We start from the raw sequence: 25,533 nt of genomic DNA on the forward strand, positions 1-25,533 counted from the left end.
TAGCGCGCGTCTTCCCAAATCAGCTGTTTTGGAAGTCGAGAGTTCCAGCGTTCAAGTCCTAGTAAAGTTAGTTATTTTTGTACGGATTTGAATACTAGATCATGGATACCGGTGTTCTTTGGTGGTTGGGTTTCAATTAACCACACATCTCAGGAATGGTCGAACTGAGACAGTACAAGACTACACCTCACTTACACTCATACTTATCATCCTCATTCATCCTCTGAAGTAATACCTGAACGGTATTCCCGGAGGCTAAACAGGAAAAAGAAAGAAAGACCATCTGGACGTACTATTGAACGGGTCCCATGATTTTTTTTTTATTCTGCTGGGAATGACCAACAGATATTGAGTCTCCTCGTTGAATTCCTCAATTAATCATCATTTATTACTTAATTGAATAACTTTCCGAGTTTATTACTCGGATGAAGATCACTTTGAAGGTCTGTCGATGCTTTATGACATACCTGGCGGTCATTCCAAAAAAAAAGAAATCTGCCCGATCTGTCCAGTAGAACGTCTGAACGGACTAGAAACAGGTTTTGGGGACGCATTTTACGTGTAGTAGGAATGAAAGTGAAAAACAAAGAGATTGGGGTGAGACATGTAAATGGAATAGTATTTTTTTAAAAATATAACATTACTTTACAGTAATAACGCTGCAGAGCAGCAAAGGGGCACTAATAATTTTCTATAATTAAATATTGTATTTAAACACTGAACGGATAGCGAACAATCAAAACGCGAAACTAGAACAACAATAAACGTTCACGACAAAATGAAAACTATTACTGCTTCCATTCACGGTTAAGTGTAGTGAATGGCACGGAATAAAATTGCTGTCAATCGATATGAATAGAAATTCTAAGAAACTATTAACTTGTTGACAAAATACAGTATATGGATTGTTTATATAGCTTTCGCCCGCTAGGGCTTGCTGCAAACCACAATACGTTTGAAGGGGAAGTTAACTAACGTAGAGAAGGAAGAAAGAACAAAGAAGTGGCACGGGAAGTACTATACTGCTTACGAACATTTATCTCAACTGCTGCTTACCAAATCAAATCATATTTTTTCAATTCCTGACAACTCATTATCGCTTATATCGTCATCGCCGAAAATGTGTTATCTCTGTGTAAACGCTTCAAGGACAAACATATTGTGCTTTGCAATTTGCCCTACCATACTTTATCCAGAAGATGGAGCCATAAATGTTACGGCGTATCTTGTGCTAAACACAATTACAAGTCAACTGCCGGATTTATTATTTTACATATCGTGGTTTGTATAAAATCCGTTTTATAATCAGTTTATTTTATTACACGATCTTCCTTTTTTTATCTCCTTTCCATTATATGGGATAAATTTAATATTTGAAATTAAAAGTAAAATCCATGTTTTTTTTCCATTTACGTATTACGAACTTTTCCGTCTTGAAGAGATTAATTTCTATTAAAATAAATCGGAACTTGGGAAACCGTAATTTTTGTGGAGGCTTCAGTTTTCCGCAATTTTCACCGTATATAAAAATTCATCTGATAAAGTTGTGATCGTATGTATGAAAATGCTCATGAATATACTTCGCAATTAAACAGTAGTATTATAATCTAAATAAACCAATTTTAATACCATTCTTTTTCAAGTATGCTTCATCATTTGTATGATAAGGTGTGTGTGTGTGTGATAACACTATCATTAAGGAAGAATGATTTATATTCATACAACAAAATGTAAAAAAAAATTAATATTTACTTATTTTGTATTCAAGATATGCTAATAATGTAGTATGGCTTAACACAGTTTAGTATGTCATAAACTGAAAGGTTAGTTAAATACCGTTCATATTAAACCGCATAATAAGTAATATTTTGTTTCTTCTTATTTTTTAAACAGTACAATCGTCGATCAATTAATTAGTTGTATCATCCTTGGCAATAATATTATTTCTCATACAGTAGTAACCGATTATTTCTATTATGGGAATGGGCGTGCACGTATAATGCATGTAAATGTATTTCGCAATTATACAAATACTAATACAAGAGTAGTTGTAAGAAAAAAATAAATGTAAGAAACATAAAACTATTTGTTACTTTCATTATAAAAGTAGGAGTGAAAAAATATTTATTTAACATTCTCATAGCTTCTAAAGCATGCTATAAACACATCAGACCTAGATAGAACAATAAATTGATCTCGGTAAAATGTAAACTGGATCTTAAAAAAGTCATAATATTATACTAAGCCTCTAATTAATCGTTAACGAGACAAAGACGCTTGTACTTTTGAAACCGGTTTCAAAACCCATTTAAGTTCTTATTGATCATTAAGATCGATACTTTTTTCATTGTAGTACATTAAAATAAAATATCGTTTAGTGCTAAATGACCAAACGTTACGGAAATGGAGAATTTGTCCAAATTATTAGTCTCTGTTCCAATGTACACGAGAAGTATTATTGCGAAGTTAATAAGTTCTGGTTTTAAATGTTATGAAGTTACTCTTATTGATTCTGTAAATAAAAAAATGAAAGCACAATAATAATAATAGATTATTATGATAAATAAAAATATTAACAATCTTAATTATCTAGTTATTAACGTGGTAAAAAAACCAACAAATGAAACTCCTTAACTAAGTCATTAAAGTGGATCCATTTTGTAAAATACTTATGAATTATTTAACAAGTTTTATTTTGTGTTAAATTATTATTAACTAGTGGCCCCTTGCTGCTTCATAGCGTTATTACAATGATATTTATTTTTAAAAAATCAACTAAAAACCTAGTGGATCCGTATTGCTCCATAGTGTTATTATTACAAAGTAATGTTATGCATCATATATTTTTAAAAGTCTCCTAAAATCCTATTTCATTTATAACACGTCTCATCCCCAATTCCCTTGTTTTTCTCTTTCCTTTCCTACTACAGGTAAAATGAGTGCTCAAAACCTATTTCCAGTCCGTCCAGATGTTCTACTGGACGGAGAAGGTAGATTTTCTTTTATTCTGCTCGGACTGGCCCGCAGATATGTCATCAAAAATCGACAGACCTTCAAAATGATTTTCCTGTGAAAATCATCTGTGTGTTTCGGAAATTTTCTCAGTTAAGTAATAAATGAGGATTTTTTGAGGAATTATCAGAGGACACTCAAGTTTAGGATCCTATGACCTTTGACGGCATATCTGTGGGTCATGCCCAGAAGAAGAAAAAATAACCCGATCCGTCCAGTAGAATACCCATACGAACTGGAAATAGGTTTTAATTTTGCGTGCTCAAAACCTGTTTCCAGTCCGTCCAAACATTCCACTGGATGGATCGAGCTGATTTTTTTCTATTTTCTGCTCTGAATGACCCGCAGATATGATATCAAAAATCGACAGACCTTCAAAGTGATTTCCCTATATGACATCAAGAATAGACAGACATTTAAAGTGATTTTCCCTTGAGTAGTAACCTCCGAAATTTTCTCAGTTAAGTAATAAACGAGGAATTTTTAGAAATTCTCAGAGGAGACTCACGTTTGAGATCCGATGACGCTTGATGACATGTCTGTGGGTTACTCTGACCAGATAAAAAAAAAATAGCCTGATCCGTCTAGTGGAACGCCTACACGGACTGGAAATAGGATCTCAGCCCAATTTTTTAAATGTATGATTACATCTAATAAACGTATTTTAATTATATACTTAATATTATTTAATATCAGTGCAACTTTTTTTGTTTTATTTATAAAGGGTGGTTAAATTTGTCACCATACTATTAGGTAGTATGAAGAAATGTCACTGCTTTTAACGGACAGGAAAACGGAAAAAAACTGGTAAAAATAGCATCACGTTATTTATGGATAATTCTTTCCGAACAATTTTCTCTTATATTAAGTTATTTGTCTAATTATAAAAAAATATCTAAAAGTAAAAAAAGAGAATTATTTTAGAAAAATTGAATCTGTTTAAAGATTCCGTTCTCAATCTTTATTTTTTCTCTTTTATCTTACTGGTGCAAAAAAATCTATGCTAAATACTCATTGAAACAAAACAGAAAAAAAAAATCATTCATGAACTGTTTAAAAGAACTAAATGAAGAACTGTAACTAAATAATCATCGTCAGTTGGTATAAAAAATGATTATAAATAAAAAAAGTACACAAATATAGCGAATTAAAAGCAAATAAAAACTAGTTAACAGACAGAACAAAGCAAAAATCATCTAGGAGCCTTTTGAAAGAAATTCAATATTTTATCTAAAAAGAAAAACTAGAATTATGTATTATATATAAAGTTAAGAAATACCAAGTGACACAAAGGAAACCCACCGGGTTGGTCTAGTGGTGAACGCGTCTTCCCAAATCAGCTGATTTGGAAGTCGAGAGTTCCAGCATTCAAGTCCTAGTAAAGGCAGTTGTTTTTACACGGATTTGAATACGAGATCGTGGATAGCGGTGTTCTTTGGTGGTTGGGTTTCAATCAAACACATCTCAGGAATGGTCGAACTGAGACTTTGCAAGACTAAACTCATACATATCATCCTCTGAAGTATTATCTGAACGCTAGTTACCGGAGGCTAAACAGGAAAAAGAAAGGAGACACAAAGAAACTGGAACTTTTGAAAAATGCAGTAAAAAATGTATTGACATAAATCTAACCTTGCAATTAAAACATATAATATACATAAAAATATAAATTATCAAAATACCTAATATCAGTTTTTGAAATTTACGTCAGGTAGTCCTCCTCTACGTAAGTACTCTGCCAGTCTGCCGTAGAGATTCCCCATTGCTCGTTGCAACATCTCAGGTGGGATGCAACGAATTTCGTCTTGAATTGCTTGTTTCAATTCACCCAGTATCTTTGTCCAAATGTTGTAAACCACACTCTTCAGGTAACCCACAAGAAAAAATCACAAACTGACAAATCCAGTGATCTTGGGGGCCAGGGAATATCACCGAATCTTGATATGACATGGTTAACCAGGTTTCTTGCTGGTGTGGGAAATATTTCAATGCAGGTGTAACAAAAGATTGTAGCATGTGAACGTACCGATCCGAAGTTAAAGTTGTAGTGATCCTCTCATTTCGAAAAAGTATGGTCCGATGATCCCATGTGACGAAACTGCACACCATACCGTTACCTTGCTGCTGTGTAAAAGGTGTTCATGAACGTCATCGGGGTTGCTGTCTGCCCAGTAACGTTAGTTCTGCTTGTTCACGTAACCTGTTAGGTGGAAATGTGCCTCTTCTGACATCCACGAGCTTCTCCAGAAATTCGTTTTCCTTGTTAATGCTTGCCATAACGTATGTCAGAAATCAAAGCGGAGCTGGTGATCGTTCTCCTTCAGTTCTTGCACGATCTGTAACTTGTAAGGATGAAATTTTAAGTCGAAATGAAGAATTCGGCGAACACTCTCTCGGGATAACCCGACCACAGCTGTTTTCTTTTTACGAATTGAACGTCCTGGGTACTGTACGACTGAAATGCGTACAACCTCAATATTGTGAGGAGTACGAGTACTTCTTAGTCGTCCAGTCGGTTTCTTTTTCAGAGCAGATCTTCAGAGATTTTAATCCACGTTTTTAACGTATGTTTTGCAGCAACAATCCTCATATTGTAATGCCGTCGGAACTCCCTCTGTACACCTTTCAAACTATCGTTGGTTTTGTAAAACACTTTTATGGAGAAAACACACTGTGACCGTTCAGCTGCTCCATGGTAACTGAGTGGCACGGTTGCCTTTGCATAAAGCAGTGCTGCGAACTGCACTTGGCTGCCACTATTCATTTCAAAAGTTCCCGTTTTTTGTGTCACCTTGTACATAAGTCAAGGAATAGAAATTCCAGACTAACAAAATTGGGAATTATTCAAGAAAAATTAAAAGAAATATAGGAAAGGAGGATTTTCTGCGAAGAACCTCAAAAACATAAAAAAAAGATTAATAACTGAAAAATTCAATAAAAAGATCAGTCTTAAAATTACTGGCAGAGAGACGCTAAGAAAAATGTTAAACGCGGTTCATACCTGACAGAAACGAAAAAAATGCAATACTTAAGAAGCACAAAAATTCAGGTAGTCCTATTGAAGAGTATATTGTAGTTAATATTTTTCTTTCGATTTATGTATGTTATTTTTAAAATATTAATTTGAAATTTTCTTGCTTAATTTTATAAACACAGATTATGAAATTTTTACTTTTATTTTACAGTTATTTTTAAACTTCTACTAATGATTTATTAATTAACAGTTAGAATTTTCATATACAGTAAATTCCATCACCGGTTATTCAGGGTAGCGGCATATTTTTAAACACAGAAACATACTGGAATAATTTATGTAAAATTACGCCGGCTTAACGGCCCAAAATGTCGCTTAATAGAGCCACTAGTTGGTATGTTTCGTTTTTTTTATTTGTAAAATAACACAATTTTTTAGTCGTTTAACGTTATTTAAACGCTGTAGCAAGGGAGGTAACTTCTCCTTTACCACTAGGAGAAAACTTTTGTACGTATGGTCTGCATAGTACGTAATTATTTCAAGTTGTGTGTGAGTAATGACGACATAATCAAAAAGATTACTCAAAAAATGGACGAAGTTTTAGATGATGACGAACACGAAGTCAAATTCGTATCTACACAAAATGAAAAAATTTCATTGACTGACTTCACTAGTACTTTATACAAGAAGGCAGTGAAGGAAGACCGCTATCAGTACTGTGAATCTGCGCCATATTTGTAGAACGCCAGGTAATGAAAGGAGCCCACCGGGTTGGTCTAGTGGTGAACTCTTCATCGCAAATCAGCTGATTTCGAAGTCGAGAGTTCTAAGGTTCAAATCCTAGTAAAGGCAGTTACTTTTATACGAATTTGAATATTAGTTCATGGATACCGGTGTTTTTTGGTGGTTGGGTTTCAGTTAATCACACATCTCAGGAGTGGTCGACCTGAAACTGTACTAGACTACAGTTCATTTTCATTCATACATATAATCCTCATTCATCCTCGTATAATTACCTTACGGTGGTTTTAGAAGCTAAACAGAAAAAGAAAAGCTAATGAAAGAAAGAGGTCAGAGCAAATTAGAAGAATTTTTTCAAGACGTTTAAGGAAGTAAGAGATATTAAAGTACATATTTTGTATTTTACTGATCACAAAAGGCAGTCATTACTCTGACTTGTACTTCTATTTTCTTTATCAAGTCTTGTTTTTTATTAATGATATAAGACTACAAAAATAATTTAATAATGTTATTTATGTAACTTTAATACTGTAGTAGAAATAAATTCCGAATAAGACGTTAAATCGTGCTTAATAATTAGTACTGTATTTGTGTATATCTTCTAATTGTTCGTTAATATCTTTCAATAGTCCAGCCGTTTAATAGAGACATATTTTCCGGATCTCGAATAGGTCCGATTATCCGTAATCAACTGTATTTTTATCTGTTCTTGGAAGCTTGTCTTAGCTATTTTATTTTATATTACTGATAACTCGGGTGAGGTTACCAAAACTTTTGTTTATTTTTATGTCATTGCAGACTTTTAAAAAATATTTTTGTAAACCAGAGTTTATTTTTTAAAGATGTAGTCTATAAATCTAAAAAAAATCTAATTTTCATTCATATTTAAACTCAAGAAAATTTATAAAAACAAAAAAAAAACACACACACATACATACAAATAATAAGGTAATAAAAAGATTATCGGTCGAGTTAATAAACTGTTTAGATTAATAATTTTTGTTAGCCTATATAGGTCTACTTATGCCTACAACTTCCGCTTTCAGAACTAGGAAAACCTGGAATGTAAACTGAGCTTGCCACTCTGGCAGGATGTAGTCAATGCAGTACTGTGTGTGTTGGTGGGTATATATGTACATTATTATACCAGGAAGTACACACTTAGAACAAAGAAATGAAGAGACAACAGCCGAGTTTTATACAAATTATTCATTAAAGAAAACTAAATTCTATCTATAGTTAATTATAGCTATGGTTATTTCAGGTAAAAGTAATGTCTTTCTTTAAACAATAGCCGAAAAAAGGTTCTTTACAACACAAACGATTTAAAAGCGTGAGAATTATGCATAAATAAATATATATATATATTTTTTTTTTTTTTTTTTTTAATTAAAGTTCTTTAAAATTAAATGTAACGGGAGATTTTCTATTCATGTATTGCGAATACTGCTAATAAAAAAATTATAAATTAATAGAATGTTCTATAATCTACTACATTTGTTTACATTTAAAATCCTCTATTATAAGGTTATAAGCTTATAATACTCATAAAAATAGTATAGGGCGGGGAATAGAAGAAAAATAAATCGACTTGTAAACAACTTCTACAAAAGAATTCAAAAGCTAATATAATAAATACTTAAAACGTATACTAAAGTTTTTTTTAAAATAAAATTTAGTCCGGTTAATAAGAGATATTGGTATTTCAACGAAATACTGAAACAAATAAATTAAATCTAACAGTTTAAAACTTATTTCTTATTGTTTCCAGTCGTTTTTGCGGGCATTTTCAAAATATTAAAACATCAATAACAACATGTTAAAATCAGTTTATTATGAACTTTTTTTTTTTTACCGCATGTCACAAATCTGTAGACACTTCGTCCAAGCAGTGCCTAATTCCCAAACCACTTCCTTTACCTATCAGTGCGTCACGCAATTCATGGTTGGCCCATAAATTAAAAGTAAAATTATCTATTGTTATTTGCAAATAAATACTATCAAAATTTTAATATATTTTGAGTACTGCCCATTGAAGTTAATGTTTGTTTAAATCGATCTCCACATTCATGGCTTGTTTGTTTATAAGCGTTGTTAGTTTTTGTTGTTAATCTATATTTAAGAATTTAAGTATTGCTAATACTGTTATTTATAGTAATACGTTTAACAATTTATTTTCATGCTTTCATTTATTTCACTCATAAAATAAACATCGTGTTTCATAATATATTAAAGCCGTGGACTTTTATTAGCTTTGCAGTACTCTTTCCCGGGAACAAAGGAATTTTTTTTTTGTAAAAATGAAATAAATTGGAAAATCGCCACAAAAGTGACTGAATTCTTTACGATATGGGTTTTAAAAAGATAACGATTATTATTTTTGTCTTCAAAATTTGAATTGCCATATATTCAAAACTGTTATTGTAGAGAGCAGAAATATACTGAATAAAAACAATATTATGAATAACATGGTAAATATAGCAAAAAACCGTCATTTTCAGCTTTCATAGTAATTTATGAATTCGTTTCAGAATTATATCTACAAAATTTACATTCAATGTGATATTTACCTTTCATTTTTTTAAATTCTGTATTTTACAGTTATTTCGAATCGGTCATCATTTTTCTTTATCTTAATTTTGATTATTAAATTAATTTTAAACATTAACTTAATTAACTTAATGTTTTAAAATAAATGGTAATAGGATTTAAAACTAAAGGTAGACCAAAACTAAGCCGAGTAACTTTTTCGTGACGAGATTTAACTTATCTAAAATTTAGGTAACTAGAATTTTAAATTCTTTTGTCTATTTTTTCCCATTTTACTGTAATAAATTAGTTAAATTAACAATCGCAGACGCAAGTTAAGAAAGTGATTTGGTTATAAAATTCTTTGTCATTCCGTATAATATTTTTATCTTCTTAGTGTGTTCTATTTCGTAGAAAAATTGCTATATTTAGTTAATTCATTGGTCTAACGGACTATAAGACCGAAGGATGTATAATTAAGCATCTCATTTTGGCACAGTTCTTTTTTTTCTTTTCCCACAGTCTCGCAAAACATATCTGAGAAAAGAAAAAATGTGTAATCTTTCTTCTTGTTTGATAAAAGCTATGTGTTTAGAAAAAGAAATTATAAATCGCCCGTTAAATTTTTCTTTTATCTATCCTACATAGTTTTCTGTTTTGTATTCCAGTCTTTATCTTATTCCACTGTTTTTACCTCCTGCAGGTTCCTCTATCTCAAAGTTAACGTAACCTGAACACCACAATAAACGTCTTACTAAAATATTTGTCTCTACAATAATTGCTACAAATTTTGTTCTTTTCTTGTTGATCTTAGAAGACCTTTTCATTTCGAGCTTAATTAGTTCATATAATTTTTCTTCATCATATTTTTATTCTATTCCTTTCTAATTTCCCACTTTCCATGTTTTGTTATAGGAAAGAACTACACTCTATACACATAATTTTTAAAAGTTTCTCATGTTTAGATTCATAGTTGTATTTGCCGGCTTCTTTTCAAAATGAAATTTCTCCTTGCTTGCAAAAATCTATTTTTTGTCTGCTCCTTCGTCAGTCTTTCGTGATTTTATTACCTAGATAGTAAACTTTTTTAATTTTTGGATAATTGTGTTCTATCGTAATATTTAATTATTCAATATCACATTTTATTATCTTTATTTTATTTTAGTTCATTTTGTAATTAAATATCTCTCCTAGCAAAAAAGTGTATTTTTTTAATTTTTCAATTGTTACAGGTTTCCATTATAATAACAATATTTTCATCAACAAATCGTTATTATTTTGGGCTATTATACTGGTTTAAAATGTGTCTTTTAATTTTTGTGTTAATTTAGTGTATAACTTTTTTTTTTAATATAAAAATATGCTGTTGTACTGAATTATTAACATATAATTTAATGTAATAGTTGATTGTCTTCCTAGAAAACTACTGATATTTTCTTTTAAGTACTTCAAAGTTTTTTGATTAGTAAGTCCTGTTTGCAGCCTTTATTATATTGCATGACAAAAAGAAGTCTATGGTATCGTTACAGAGAGTGTGTAAAATAATATTCTTATGATTAATTTGATGGAGATTTTTAAAGAGAAAAGAGTAGAATGGAATGACAGAAGGTTAATTAAAGGATATTACTGACTAGATGGGTCAAGGTGTTGGAGACAGATGCTGCCTTTCACCAACACTGTTCAGTATTTACATTGAAGATATGATAAGGAATGTATTAGAATAAAAAATAGTAGGAATAAGCATAGGAAGACAAAAAGTAAGATATATAAGGTTTACTGATGATATTGTTATTCTAGCTGATGGCACACACGCATTTTAAAGATTGTTAACAGTCCTGTCAGAAGGAATGAAAATAAATATAGGAAAAATTAAAGTAATTGAAGAAAAACAATAAAAAAGATTTAAAAGGATGAGTGAAGGAAGAATAGAAAAAGTAAAAATATAGATATTTGGGTACTATTATGACAGAGGATTGGAAGAGCGCAATGGAAATAAGAGGATGGATATCAGTGGCAAAGGAAGCATTCAGTAAAAAGAGGAAATTAGTAAGTGGAAAAAGTTTGGACTTCGAGTTAAGGAAGAGCTTAGCCAAATGCTATGTTTGGTGTCTCCTCTGTATGAGAATAAAGCATGGACGATGAGGAAGAGAGTCAAGGGACTGGATTGAGGCTTTTGAGATATGGATATGGAGAAAGTAAGATGGATGGATAAAGTGAGGAATTACTAAGTAATGAACAAGATTAAAGAAAAAGACCATTTGGTTGATTTAAGACAAAAGAAAAAACTGGTTATGACATGCAGTTAGAGAAGTGGAATCTTGACAACTGCATTGGAAGGGTCAGTAGAAGGAGAAAGAAAGCAAGGAAGAAGAAGGATGACATTAATAGATGAGGTGAAGATTGGAAACTACAAGGGGATGAAGGAGAAGACTTTGGACAAAAATGGATGGAGACAGCGGTGGCGTGAGGGATCTACTACCAGACAGAACACCAGTTGATGATTAATTTAATGTCTTAACAGATTTTCATTAAAACTGAGAAGGTGTTGTTTAATATTATACTGAAGTGCTAATCTCAACAGGATTGACATAAAATAAGAGTGAAAGGACTAAAATCTTGATTGTAATGTTTTAAGTTGGCGACTATGATTGTCTGACACTTTTGAGCACTTGTATTATATTGTTTCCCATATAATATCTTAAAGAAGTTGTGAAACGTTGAACTAACTGGAAAACAAACAAAAAACGGGGTACTTTTTACAAATAATTTTCTGTAATTCCTGTAAGTTTTTTTCATATGAATTGGAACTCTCAAGAATAATGTATAGAGAACATGTTTTTAATATGGTATGAAATTCAGTTTTTTCCATCAAATGATTCGTATGATTTATATTTTCAAAGACAAGGTTTTTATTTAGTGACGAGTACTGTAGACATTACACCAAATGAAAATCATGACAAATGGATATTCTTGAGTGCCACTGCAGACAAGAAGGGTTCTTAAATGATGGTTGATTGGGAATCGTTCCCTTCTCCCAGTAGGTTATTTACATGCCTAATACTCAAATGTGATATGAAATTGTTAATCAAAACTGGAATGTGTAGTATATCCAGATCATCTTACTACCAACTGGGCCTTTGATGCAGTTACTGTCAAACAAAAACTTAATTTCATAATAGTATTCCTAAAACAAAAAAACAATAAATATCTTAAACCTCCTGTTGATAACCAGACATCTAACTGGAATTAGTAAAAATAATAAATAAAAAAACAGAAATGATCAAAAAAAAATTCTGTTTATTTTTCAGAACAGTATAAATCGAATTCTTCTTGTCTTATAAATCAACATTTTCAGCATTTTTTTTTTGTTAACATTTTTTTAATGCTCTCAAAACAAAATAAGCTAGCTGGGCAGTAGTGCGTATAAATTCCTCCACATACCAATAAATAAGAACGAGGAAGAAAAAATTAAACAACTTTTGTACGTGTTCTGCATTAAGTGTAGGCGAGGTGCATAACAGAAACAGAAGGCATTCAAATAAACTTGTCAATACTTTATCACCTACGTATAAAAGAGCAAGATGTTTCTTTTGTTTTTAAATTATGATTGAGTTTCATATAACCTTACATTCTATTATACTATGCAAAAGATATTCTGTTTGAATTTACTTTTTTGTGTTAGCTATACTTAATTCAATGTCCTGGATTATATTATACGTAATAAACATAGTTTAAGCCATTCTTTCTTATTCTTTTCAAACGTAATTGTTTTATTTTTACCTACTTATTTATTAATATTTACCTTCCTTTCTTAATCACATATTTTATATTTAGAAATATTAGGTTTAATAGATATAGTTTAAAAAAGGTCATTGGACCAGAGAAAACACGTATATGGAAAATAAATAATAATTGGCCTATTTTTCACTTGTATTTTTGTAATTGTTTGCCTACTTGGTTGCACATCAAAATTTATAATAATATAAATAAGAGTTACCAAAATGGTTGATACAGATGGTTTTTTACTTAAGTTAATAAAACAAATAAAAAATAACTATACAGAAAGGATTTCATATAACATTTTCATCCTTTGAAATGTCCCCCCTATTTTTTTACATAAATCCAACAATTTCAAGTAGTAGTAGTTAAGCCATTTTTACAAATTGTTTACAAAGATTTATGAAAAAAAAGATTATAAAGAAAAAAAAATGTTTTTCACACCTTTTTGGATTTGTTTCTATATTTTCTGTTCTACATGTAAGTTTTTAAGGTTTTTTATATTTTTGTTCTATATCATAACAAAATATCTATAAAAATTGATTTTATTATAATGCATTTTAAATATTAAAAAAATTAAATAATTAAATCTCTAAATACATGAAATTATATTTCTAGATTTTTTCAAAGGTAATTATTATATGGCTTCTTCCCCAATAATATTGTACTGTCATTAGTTATCCCTTTGTTTAAGTAATTCAGGACTCAATTTATTATATAGTCAAATTATATGTGTTGATTTGTTAAGTTACATATTGATTTTATTAAATTTAATGTGTTTATAAAGTTCACATTATTCAAGCATGTTTATGGCTTTTATAAGCTATGTATAAAATCTATAGGTTATAGTGAATGATACTTTATAAATTATTACCTGTTTCTTTGATTTGCAGAATTTGATTCTGTAAGAAATTCTGTTGTATGATGTTATTGTACTAAATGTTGTTATTTTATTGATGAACGTGCACCTAGTCTGTCCAGTTTAGTATTTAGTGCACCACTAAATACTAAATTAAACAGTTGTGACTGCAGCAGTCACCACTGTTTAATTTGTTTGCTGTTGGGTCATTTTGTTTATTTGCAGGTGTTTATTGCTTTGTTATATGTTCTTGTGAAACTTATTCATGGTTTGTACATATACAATAACTTTCTTTCTTGAAAAGTTTTGCAGTTTTTTATTAATATTGGTTGATGTATATTAACACTACACGAGTATATGTTCTGTTACTAGGAGTGTTTTTTGTTTTATTCTATATTTTATGTACTATGTTTGTTAAATGTGGGTGGGCTACCATTAATGATGTTTGATTATGTAATGAATTTCTTATTGTAACAATGGATTATCATGGATGTGTGTATTTACTAATGCCGTGTATTTGATAAAGCTGCATGTTTTTACTGTGTAGGATAATTAAAAATATTGCAGATAATTGTCAGTTGTGGTAGGTTCAATGTATATTTTGAAAACATTTTGTTGTCTGTTTTATGTAATATTTATCATTACTTATCAACAAATGAACTAGTTTCCCAAAACTTGTGCAGCAGTTGTAATGCTGTTACATTTGATGCAAGATCTCTCAGGTTATTTCCAATAAAATATATAAGTTATAGAATGCAGAATAAAACAAAAAACACATCTAGTGACAAAACATATATAATGTTAATATACATCAACCAATATTAAAACAAAACTGTGAAACGTTTCAGGAAAGAAAGTTTATGTGAATTTCTTCCTTCAGATACCAGGATGATATGGCTTCATTTCTCACTTATAAAAGGTTTTAGGCTTTATTTTCTCATACCTTCTAATTGAGACATTATTTAGACTCATTTTTTAATAACTTTTCAATTATTAAAGTTAGAATGAAAATAAACTTGGCATTATTATTTTGAATTGAATACAGAGTGGCTGCCATCAAGTTAGTGACTGACCAGACAGATACAAATATGCCTGCCCTGTAGCTCAGTGATTGTCAACCTTTATAGCTCCTCAACCCCAAAAGTAAAAAAAATATAATGAATACTTCACCCCCAACCACAACCCAATGAAACCTAATTAAAACTATTTAGCTGTGTTAATACCAACATGTATGAAGTGTGATAAATTGGTTTGCTTGACATTTCTCCCGCCACCACCCCATTTGGTCGCCCTAAAGCATAAGACCGAATGTCTGTGCCACAAACAGCTACAGAGCCACGAAACAGTTTAGCGACCAGTGTCCTAACTAGCTCCTACAGCTAATCTAAAAGCATGAGCGGAATAAGCATGGTACTATACACCACTTGCTTGCGTGTCCCACCACCCACTTGTCATATATCACTAAAATGGGTAGGCGCACCCTGTCAACTACTAAAACATGTATGACTATCAATAAATAATTTATCTTGTCAAAGACAACAATTCACTGCCATGCCTAGGCCGCTGAATGCCAGCAAGTGTGTATGAAGTGTACAAACATGAGCAATTTGCAGGTTCCAATTTGATTTGTATATGCTCCTTGTAATTTGGTCTATTTGCTGTGAGAGCATCATGTTCGAACATGCATATCATATGTTTGAACACGTGCTCTCAGAAATATAAAAGAGGCGTAAGGGATTGCAGAACATCAGTTTAGTTTTGAATGAGAAGAGTGCATCTGGTGCCTTAATTTAAGTTTTTAAAAGTGTAGTTTCATTGAAAATAATAATAATTGAGTTTTCGGTTTTTTAGTGTGCGGTTAAATGGTGTGACTTTTTTTTTTCAATTAGATCTTATGCAAGATGGATATTTGTGAAAAAACAAAGTGAGTCATCTACATCCAGTGAATCAATTGGTAAAAAGACAAGATGACAGTTATTTAAATTATGGCTTTAACTCATTGGATGGAAAGCGACAGTGTGTTGTTTGCTTTTAAGTCCTCTTTGATGAAAGCATGAAGCTATCAAAATTAATTCAACTCTTGGAAACTAAACATCCAGTTCATAAAATCAAATCCTTGGAATTTTTCTAAAGAAAATTATACACTTTGAGAAATCAACAAGCTTCTGTTTGTAAATCATGCCATACTAGTGATGGTGCAGAATTGATAACTGGAAAGAACAGTGGATTTCTGAAAAATCAAAAGATTGTCTTATACCACGGCGGAATGGATGCACTGCTTCCTTCACAAACATGCTGTTGCTACAAAAAATATGCCAGAAAATCTCAAAAAAATTCTTTGTAAAGCTGTAAAAATGGGTAATTTTATTAAAAATCAACCATTATAGAATAGAATAGAATAGGCTGTTTGCTAAACTGTGGTATGAAATGGGCAAAAATAAAAAAATATCTCCTTTTCCAAACAGAAGGAAGATGGTTATCACAGAGGAAAGTGTTAACTCGGTTATGGAAATTGTAAGATGAACTAATATTTTTCCAGAATAAACAAACACAGTTCTCAGTGTTTTAACAGAATAATGATTAATTTTGTTGTTGGCTTACTTAGCTGGTGTATTTTCGCATTTAAACAATTTGAATGTGGATTTATAAGGATGTGATAAAAACATTTTATTAATGACAGACAAAGTTCATGCTGTCACTAAGATGCTTGATATCTGGATTATTCACCTTCAAAGCAAACATTTTGGTATGTTTCCACTCACTTCTGATTATATTGAGAAAAATCTGGGTAAAGAAGACACGACCCACCAGGTTGGTCTAGTGGTGAAAGCGTCTTCCCAAATCAGCTGATTTGGAAGTAGAGAGTTCCAGCATTCAAGTCTTAGGTTATTTTTACATGGATTTAAATACTAGATCGTGGATACCGGTGTTCTTTGGTGGTTGGGTTTTAATTAACCATACATCTCAGGAATGGTCGAACTGAGACTGTTCAAGACTACACTTCATTTACACTCATACATATCATCTTCATTCATCCTCTGAAGTATTATCTGAACAGTAATTACCGGAAGCTAAACAGGAAAAAAGGTAAAGGAGACACTATTATTTCACCACAGTTTGGATAACATGAAGATGCATTTGTGCAAGCTAAAAATTCAGCTGGCGGAGTATTTTCCAGAAGATAAAAATGATTTCTTGAAGAGATGGATACTGAATCCATTTAGTGAAAATGTTGTTCCAGCTGCTTATCAGTTGAGATTCATGACACCTCCTCAAAATGTTTGCCGATAAAATGTTACAACTACAGTTCACATCTGAAGATTTAGATTTTGGCTTGTTCATAGAAGTGAATGTGGAAATTTAGTGTTAATCCCTTTTGCCACATCGTACATCTGTGAAAAGGAGTTTTCATCTATGGCTGTGCTAAATACTAACTATAGAAATTATCTTTTATCATTTGAAAACAATTTGCCTTTGTATGTTTCTAACATGATCCATGTCATGTATGAAGAAACTTAAGTGAAAAATAAATGTAACCATCTCATTAATTAATTTTTGTTTTATGTGTGTACTTATAAATATAAGTAAAATGTTTATAATAAGTGATTTTTTCTCATAAAATGATTTCATTATTGTTTATGTGTAAAGTTGTAGGCTAATTTTGTGATCCCCAGGTTGGGAAACCTTGTTTAGCTTAATATGTTTCTATCATTTAATATTTTCTTGCATTAATTCAATTTAATTTTATTGGATGTTAAGCGTCTTTCAGCTCACTCTGTTCTTTTGCATACAGGAATACCAAAACCCATCAAAATTACTTTTTAGCTCTACCTACCAAAGAGGCTGACAGTACTGTAAAAATTATTGCATAAACAGAAAGTTAGTGCATCAGTTTCATGACAATGTCAAATTTCTGTTATTTACTAGAAGTTTATAAAAATTGTCATTCATATTAATAAAAGACAGTTACAGCTAGCATAATAAATTAATAAATATTTATGTATGTTGCTTATAAACAAGGTAGTCTTAATGTAGCAAATGTTTGAATTAATGGAATAATAAATGTTTGCCAGGTCTTCAGACTGATAATCTACTTGCTCTGTTTCTGAAGTGAAATAAATGCTAAATCAACATTATTAATCTTGCTACCTACGAATATATAAAGAATACCAATAAAGAATATCATTTGAATTATGTTCACCAATGTCTGTGTGTACTTTCCTCCATTTTACACACATGTGCATGCATGTGCGCATACCCATACATTATATATATATATATATATATATATATATATATATATATATATATATATATATATGTGTGTAATACAGTAGACTATATATATGTAGAAACAATGTATATATATATATATATATATATACACACATACATACATATATATGCTCAATCTATTTTTCATTTTTTCCCTTCGTCTTCTATTTCTTATTCACTATTACTTTTCATTTTTTGTTCACTTGTTCTTATATTCATTACCTCCAGATTCAGATAATAATAATAAACATATTTCAATTTTATTCTCCTTTCAAGGATATAGTTTATGAAATTAATAACCTGATTATATAGATTTTCCCTTAATATTTCTGTATTTAAACAAAAATATGCTTAATCTTTTTTTTTTTAAATAAAAACAAATGTAATAAATAAAAGCTTTACAAATATATCTATAACCCAGAAGAGGAAGATGCCTACTATAGATGGGGGAGAACCATTCCTCAACTACTGTCATCACAGCCTACTGTCATAGGTTAGTTGCGATGATGAAAGTTGTCTTTCTGACTTAAGACTCCCTCTTTTCTTTCAATTTTAAGGCACGTAGGTTGGTTATAAACACTGTTTGCTCATAATCATTTATTCACTTGAAATCTATTGCTAAAAGATATAAAGAATGAATCCAGTAATGGGTAAATGTTATTTCCATTTGATACATGGTATAACAATAGAGACAAGAAAAATTCATTACTTCTTGACAATTATAATTGCATGTAGTACTCCTTTTTACTACTTACGCCTTTTTCAGGTGTACTAACCGTACACCTGAAAAATTCCCCAAAACACATCACTTTAAGTATATCTTTGCTGCTTCTACACTTGAAATATTGAATGTTCCCACTACTGAACATTTTTTTCTAGTTGTTTATTTTCTCCTATGGGTGTATTTCAAACACAATAAATAAATTTATGGAAATGTATGGATTTTAATTGGCACACCCAAAGTTGTTGTGACCTATCGTGTAATATCAAAAATGGTCTCACTTTCTGGAAGTACTGTAATTATAAATTAATTTCAAAAATATCTTTTGGAAGCCCATTTCCATACATTAAGAAACTGTGAAAATTACATTAAGAATGAGTAACATTCTAATTTTTTTATAATTTAACCACAAATCATGCATTTAAAGAGCATTGTTAAATAATTTTTGCTTTTTAGTTTCTCAATATTACTATTCTTCAAGAATAATACCACTAAAAATATGCTACTCTACTAGTATTCTCAAGTATATTTCTGATAGAGAAATGTGTGTAAAATGTTAGTAGTTTAGTCTCCATTTTATAAACAACCTGCCCTCTAGATATTTTATATAATTTATTAATGGCTTCTTTAGCTATGTAAATTGCATTTATGCTTGTGTGTAGGTCTACAGAGTAAGAAAAGAGATGAGGTGTTTGAATGTAATTAATAAAAAATATCATTATTAACAATATTATACATTTTGCATTTCTAATCTTGTCTTTATGCTTCTCTGAATATATTTTCATACAAATGTAAGTTGATAATTATATTTAATGTCTGGTTCCGCAACTAATATGCAGCTGAAATTTGCTCTAACCACTGAAGATTACTTATTTTTACTGCTGCTGTTTCTTTGATATGGTTGCAACAAAAATTAAAAATATTGGTTGTCCTGGTCGCTGTACCTAATTTTTAGCAACTTGTGTTATCACTATACTATTATGCAATTTTAAATCAATATTACTAAATTTTTCAACTCAGTTTTTTGCATCAATGTAATTATGAAACATTTGACATATTTTACTCATCCAGTAATTAGTAAATGATGAGATAGTTAATAATATATGTACTAATGAACATAAAACATATAAAACAGTTTACTTTCTCTTTACAATTACTTTATTTTTAATGAAATCGTAATAAAAGTCGTTCAAACAAAAAAGTATTGTTATAAATGAAACAGAAATCCCCTTCTAGCTTTTGTCAAGGCAACTGTTATGCACATTTTGTGCTGAATGTTTATAATTTATTTTTTTTTTTATATCAATAAATTTAGATACTTTTCTACTTGAAAAGTGAAATATCTTTATTCCATTGTATTTAAGTTGATTATAATTACCTATATGAAAACCAGTGATAGAGATAGTATTAATATAAAAATATACTCTTTAATAAAAACTAATCATAGTATAATTATTTACCCAAATACATATGCTGCAAATTTATAATTATTACATATTAATATCACACATTATTTTAAATACATTAAATATAAAAAACTAATAAATAATATATAAGTGAAGTATGTTTCATGAATACAAATTGAACTTGTGTTCAATCTGTGGTTCAATCATTAAGTGGTTAAGTAAACATTGCTGGATACCAGACAATAAAGACTTAATTCAAATCTTTACAAATGAAGTTTATGGATTATGTAGTAATGTATAAAATTGCATCAACTCAAAGTTGCCTTTGTCACTTTGTGAATATTCCCCTTACTGTTATAAGTTTGCTATTGTTTATTACTCTGCTAATGCGCACTGCTCACTAGTAAAATGTATTGAATTACCTCATTTTCACCTCTCAACAACTATTCAGGCATTCTCATATGATCCTTACCTGAATTTTTTTTATATCATGGTGATAATGCTGCTGATACTGCTAAATTTTAGTGGTACTTTTTTAATTTGATCTTATAATCAAATAGAAAAATTTGTATTTGTAAGAAATAGAAAAATTTTTAGTTATTTTAGTTTTTGATGGATGTGTAATTAAATAGAAATGGCAGTTGTCTTTGTTTATGTTCAATTTTTTAAATTATGTTTTAAATGAATTACATTTTCTCTTTTACTTTTATGGTCATGAGCAGTTCAAAACATCCAGATGATTATGAATTTTTGTATAACAGATTCAACGTTTTCAGTATTATTTCCTTCTATGTTGTAATTACTTATATAAAAACACTTATTTTCTTGAAAAATAATATCTACTATTTGTTATATATTACCTACTATTATTACCTTATTAAAAAGTAGGAATGCATATAATAAATACATGCTTTTTCAATAAACAATTACAACTTTCAATAAACATTTTATAGCTACCTATTAGTATACATAGACATACTAGATTTATTTTTTCTTCAGAATACAACATATTTAATTTGGAATTCCAACAATATTCCATGTTGAGCAATATTTATATTTGTTTTACCAAACCTAAATCTCTAGCCTTAGGATTAAGGTTGAATGGATGAGGAAATCAGGTTCTAAGTTTTGAAAAATTAAACCTTCATTTATTCAAATCATATCTTCTCTTTTTGTTTAATATGAACACATTTTATTTAATAATAGATATTGCTGAATTATTTATATGATAATGCAATTTCATTTTGTGTATAAAAAAATACTGATAAAAACAAGAGGATTATGCATTTGGTTTTGTCGATTCTATCATAGATTAAATATAACTGTGTGGATAAACAGTTAATTTTACATGATAAGACAAAGTATTATTGATTCTCATGATATAAAATAGATTAAAATTAATATTAACTAGCATCAGTATAATAATTTACATTCAGTTAGATAATAAATGTTTACTGCCTTATCATTATACAAAAATTTCAATATTCATGTCATATGAAAAAATTGATTTTCTCAGCAACTTTTAGTTATAACGTGTCTATATATATATATATCCAGTTTTGTCAAAAAATTAAATTCTTGGCCAATTAAAATTAATAATATTGCACGTAATAGATTACATCTGTTGAAAAATATGTCAAAACCAAGTTCTCAGTGCACTCTGGAAATGGTAAAAATGGTAATCTAATTTTCTTTTAGTTTCAGGAGCTTGGTTTTGTTTTTCCTTTGGGGAGTGAATTTAATTTTTATTTTGTGTCCATAGTGATCTAAGCCTGTGTCTACTCCTCGGAGGACTTTTATGTTGTAGATTTTTTGTGGTGGTGTTTGTCCATGAAGACATGATTTAGTTACCATTCTACTTTAGTGTATATATATATATATATACCCACACACACACATACATATATATACATTTTACCCAATCTATGTTGTGGAGTGGTAGCATTTCATCCAGAAAGTTCTGGGTTTAAATCTCCATTGTATAATCTCAAGCACTACCTGCAAGCTTGATCATAATATAATGATCTAATAGTTATACAATATATATATATATGTGTGTGTGCATGCACGCGCATGTGTGTAGAACCTTATATACTCCAATATTGAAAATATTAATAATACATATTAAAATAAATACTACATCATCAGATGCTGCATTAAAAGAGGGAAGAACACTTACCAAAATAGTGCTTTTGAGAAATATCTTCACTGCCAGTCTGTATTCATTAAAATAAATAGAGAAATTGAAAACATTAAGTTAAAATTTAAAATATCAGCGAGATTGGTTTTATCTGTGTATTAACTTCCTATCTCTACCACAAAAGATATTGGAATTGTTTATTTTTGATTAATATGTACTTACAGCAATTCAAGTACCATTACGAATTCAGTATTTCCTCTATTTATTGAAGTAAATTTCTTTTTAAAGAAAACGTTATTCTCAAAGGAAATTATTAAATATGTTCTTGATAGAATTTCTTGTGAAAAGTGAATTAATTTCACATGGGTTTTGGATCAGAGAATTAATTTCTTCCCTTAAAACCTGATAGTTCTGCAACATCTAGCAAATCTATGGAAGTGATGCCTTAAAAATTGAAATGAAGATTAAATTCCAGTGATTGAAGGCAAGCTTAATAACATAATTTCTGTGGCTCATCAAAGTTAAGCAAGACTGGTTGCAGTTTCAGTAGATGTTGGTATTTATTTTTGGCTAATGACTATAAGGGTTGACAGTTTCAAAAAAAAAAAATAGTGAAAATAGGTACTCTGAAAGAAGAATGGAGTTTTCAAAAAAATTTCCCCATCCTGCCTTTAATCATTGTCCAAATGATAAAGTCTCCAACTAGCAACCAAGATACTAGTAAAGCATATTAGTTATTAGTGTTAGAGATTATTAATAGTAATATATTATTAGAATTTATGTAGCTGATTTTTATTATTGATGATAGTTTTAAAAGAAATTAAATGTTCGTTTTTTTTTAATGAATATTAAAAAACGCTAAATGCTATCTGTTGGAGTACAGTGGAATTAGATATAATATTACTGTGGATTATTCTAATCTCTTCTCACCATCTGTTGATTTAAACTGAAAGCACAATTTAGAACGCGTTGAAATTTTGAATTTCCGAGAAGTCTAGTTCCAATTTCAACTAATAGATGGCAGAAGAATTCACAAATAAAAACACAGTTAAAAAAATTTGTGTACACCGATAATTTTTTCCATGGTACTGTCTTACTCTTAAAAAAATAAAATATTCACTTCCATCAAAACAGGCAACAGATCTGTTTTTATGTAACCCAAAACAACACTTTGACGTATGAGAGGTATAACATTCAGAAAATTAATGATGAAATTGATTGAAACTAAGATGATGTTTATTTTTGTGCATCCATTGTCATTTTTATTAAATATCAAACCATTCAAAATCTTCCTATGAAATTATTTCAAATAAATTAAAACAAATTTGATTTACAGAAACGATATTACTCTAATTACTCAATGAAGTTCTTAAGAAGTAGTAATTAATTTTTTTAAAAACCCTGAATTTTTTCAATCACATTCAACATGCACTTACATAAATATGTGCTCAAATAATTTTCATTAATACATTGTGGGTTGTGAATTATTTTTAATATTTAGTATCGTCATCAATTTACCTTAACATAATTTCATGTTTTATACTTTAAATAATTAATATGAAATAAAAAATAATAATTTTATAAGATCATGTTTTGTGATGCTGCTCTGATCAAGGATTTACCATGGTTTCCCTTGATCTATCCAGGCCAATGCTGAAGGGAGTCCTTTTTTTTGTGGAATGCTAAACTACTCCACTCTTGATGTGGTCTATAAAAAAATATTATATACTAATAAGCTAAACACAGATATTAGAACTTTAAAACGTTGTAAATAAAATTGATCTCAAAATATCATTCGAAAAGACAGGAATTATGCTCAAAAATCTAATACAATTAAAAGAAGTAAACATAAACAGTAATAAAGTCATAATAGTAACCCAATTTAAATACCTCGTAGAAATAAAATAAACCTCAGTCCAAAGTAGAACAAACAAATTATCTAAAGCACAAAAATTAACCTGGTTCAACTACAGTAAAAAGTCTATCCATAAACACAAAAATAAGACACTACAACACAGTTATAAAAACAGAATCCACATATGCAGCAGAAACACTCTGCCATCTGAATTAACAATCAAAGACCTACAGACTCTAGAAAATTGAAAGAACTGGAAGAACTTGCATCAACAAAGTCATGTACAAAGAGTAGAACCCATAACTGATACCATGCGTAAGAGGAGACTAGGATTCTTTGGACACATCATGGGGATGCAAGATTTGAGACTTCTTAAACAGCTGGTTTGTGACTTTGGTGAATCAGTAAGATCTTGACTCAAAAAATACTATGACAGGATGCCGATGGATCAGAAAAAAAAACGATCTGAAGGAAATTGTCCTTACACCAGAAGACAACACCGACAAGATAAAATTAAACAAAAAAATCAAGGACAAAAACACATTCACAAGAAAGAAACTCACAACATGAACATTTTCAATACCAGAAAGGCAAAGAGATCTGAACGTATGAAAAAGTACTTGGAAGACCATAAAGCCTGAACAGTGCCTTCGAAGAGACTTGGATGATGAGCTGACTAAAGTGATCCTATGCGTAAAAGATGGACAAAAAATACTGATAAGAATAAACAATTGATTTATTTGGTCATATTTATTTGATTATCTATTCTAAATTATTTTTATTAATTCATTTCAATTATTTATTCACTGGAATTTCATTATTTATTGGAACATTTAGTCTTTGTTAGGCTTTTAATTATAATGCAATTTTAAGAGATTGAAATAATTTCAGATAATTGGTGATGAGAAATGTTGAATAAAGTGATATTTTGGGTTTAAGGATTAGTTCTGTATGTTCTAAATTTAATATGTTTATCTAACTCCAAAAAAGGCCTGACAATAAAATTATCACTTTAAAAAAGTAAACTGTGAGACTGGAAGGTAAATGAGATTATGATAATCTTAAGTTTTTGTTGATAATTATCAAACTAAAGATTTCAATACAGGTTGAAATGAATTTATCAGTAGTTTTTTCAAACTTATATCTTAACTGAAACTGATTATTTCTATGTTGTAGTTGCTTCCTAAATTTGTAAAATCAAAAACTTTTAGAGGATATATTTTATTCTCATTTTTTACAAGAAA

The 25,533-nt window shown here is 29.8% G+C and overlaps 1 protein-coding gene across 2 annotated transcripts in view; it reads left to right on the forward strand.

The window, feature by feature from the left end:
- Window positions 1–25,533, forward strand: part of LOC142323319 (uncharacterized) — a 154,230-nt gene that overhangs the window by 86,570 nt on the left and 42,127 nt on the right. The gene's annotated exons all lie outside the window — the stretch shown is intronic.

The sequence above is a fragment of the Lycorma delicatula genome, chromosome 4 (genome assembly GCF_047948215.1).
Source record: "Lycorma delicatula isolate Av1 chromosome 4, ASM4794821v1, whole genome shotgun sequence".
Lineage (NCBI taxonomy): Eukaryota > Metazoa > Arthropoda > Insecta > Hemiptera > Fulgoridae > Lycorma > Lycorma delicatula.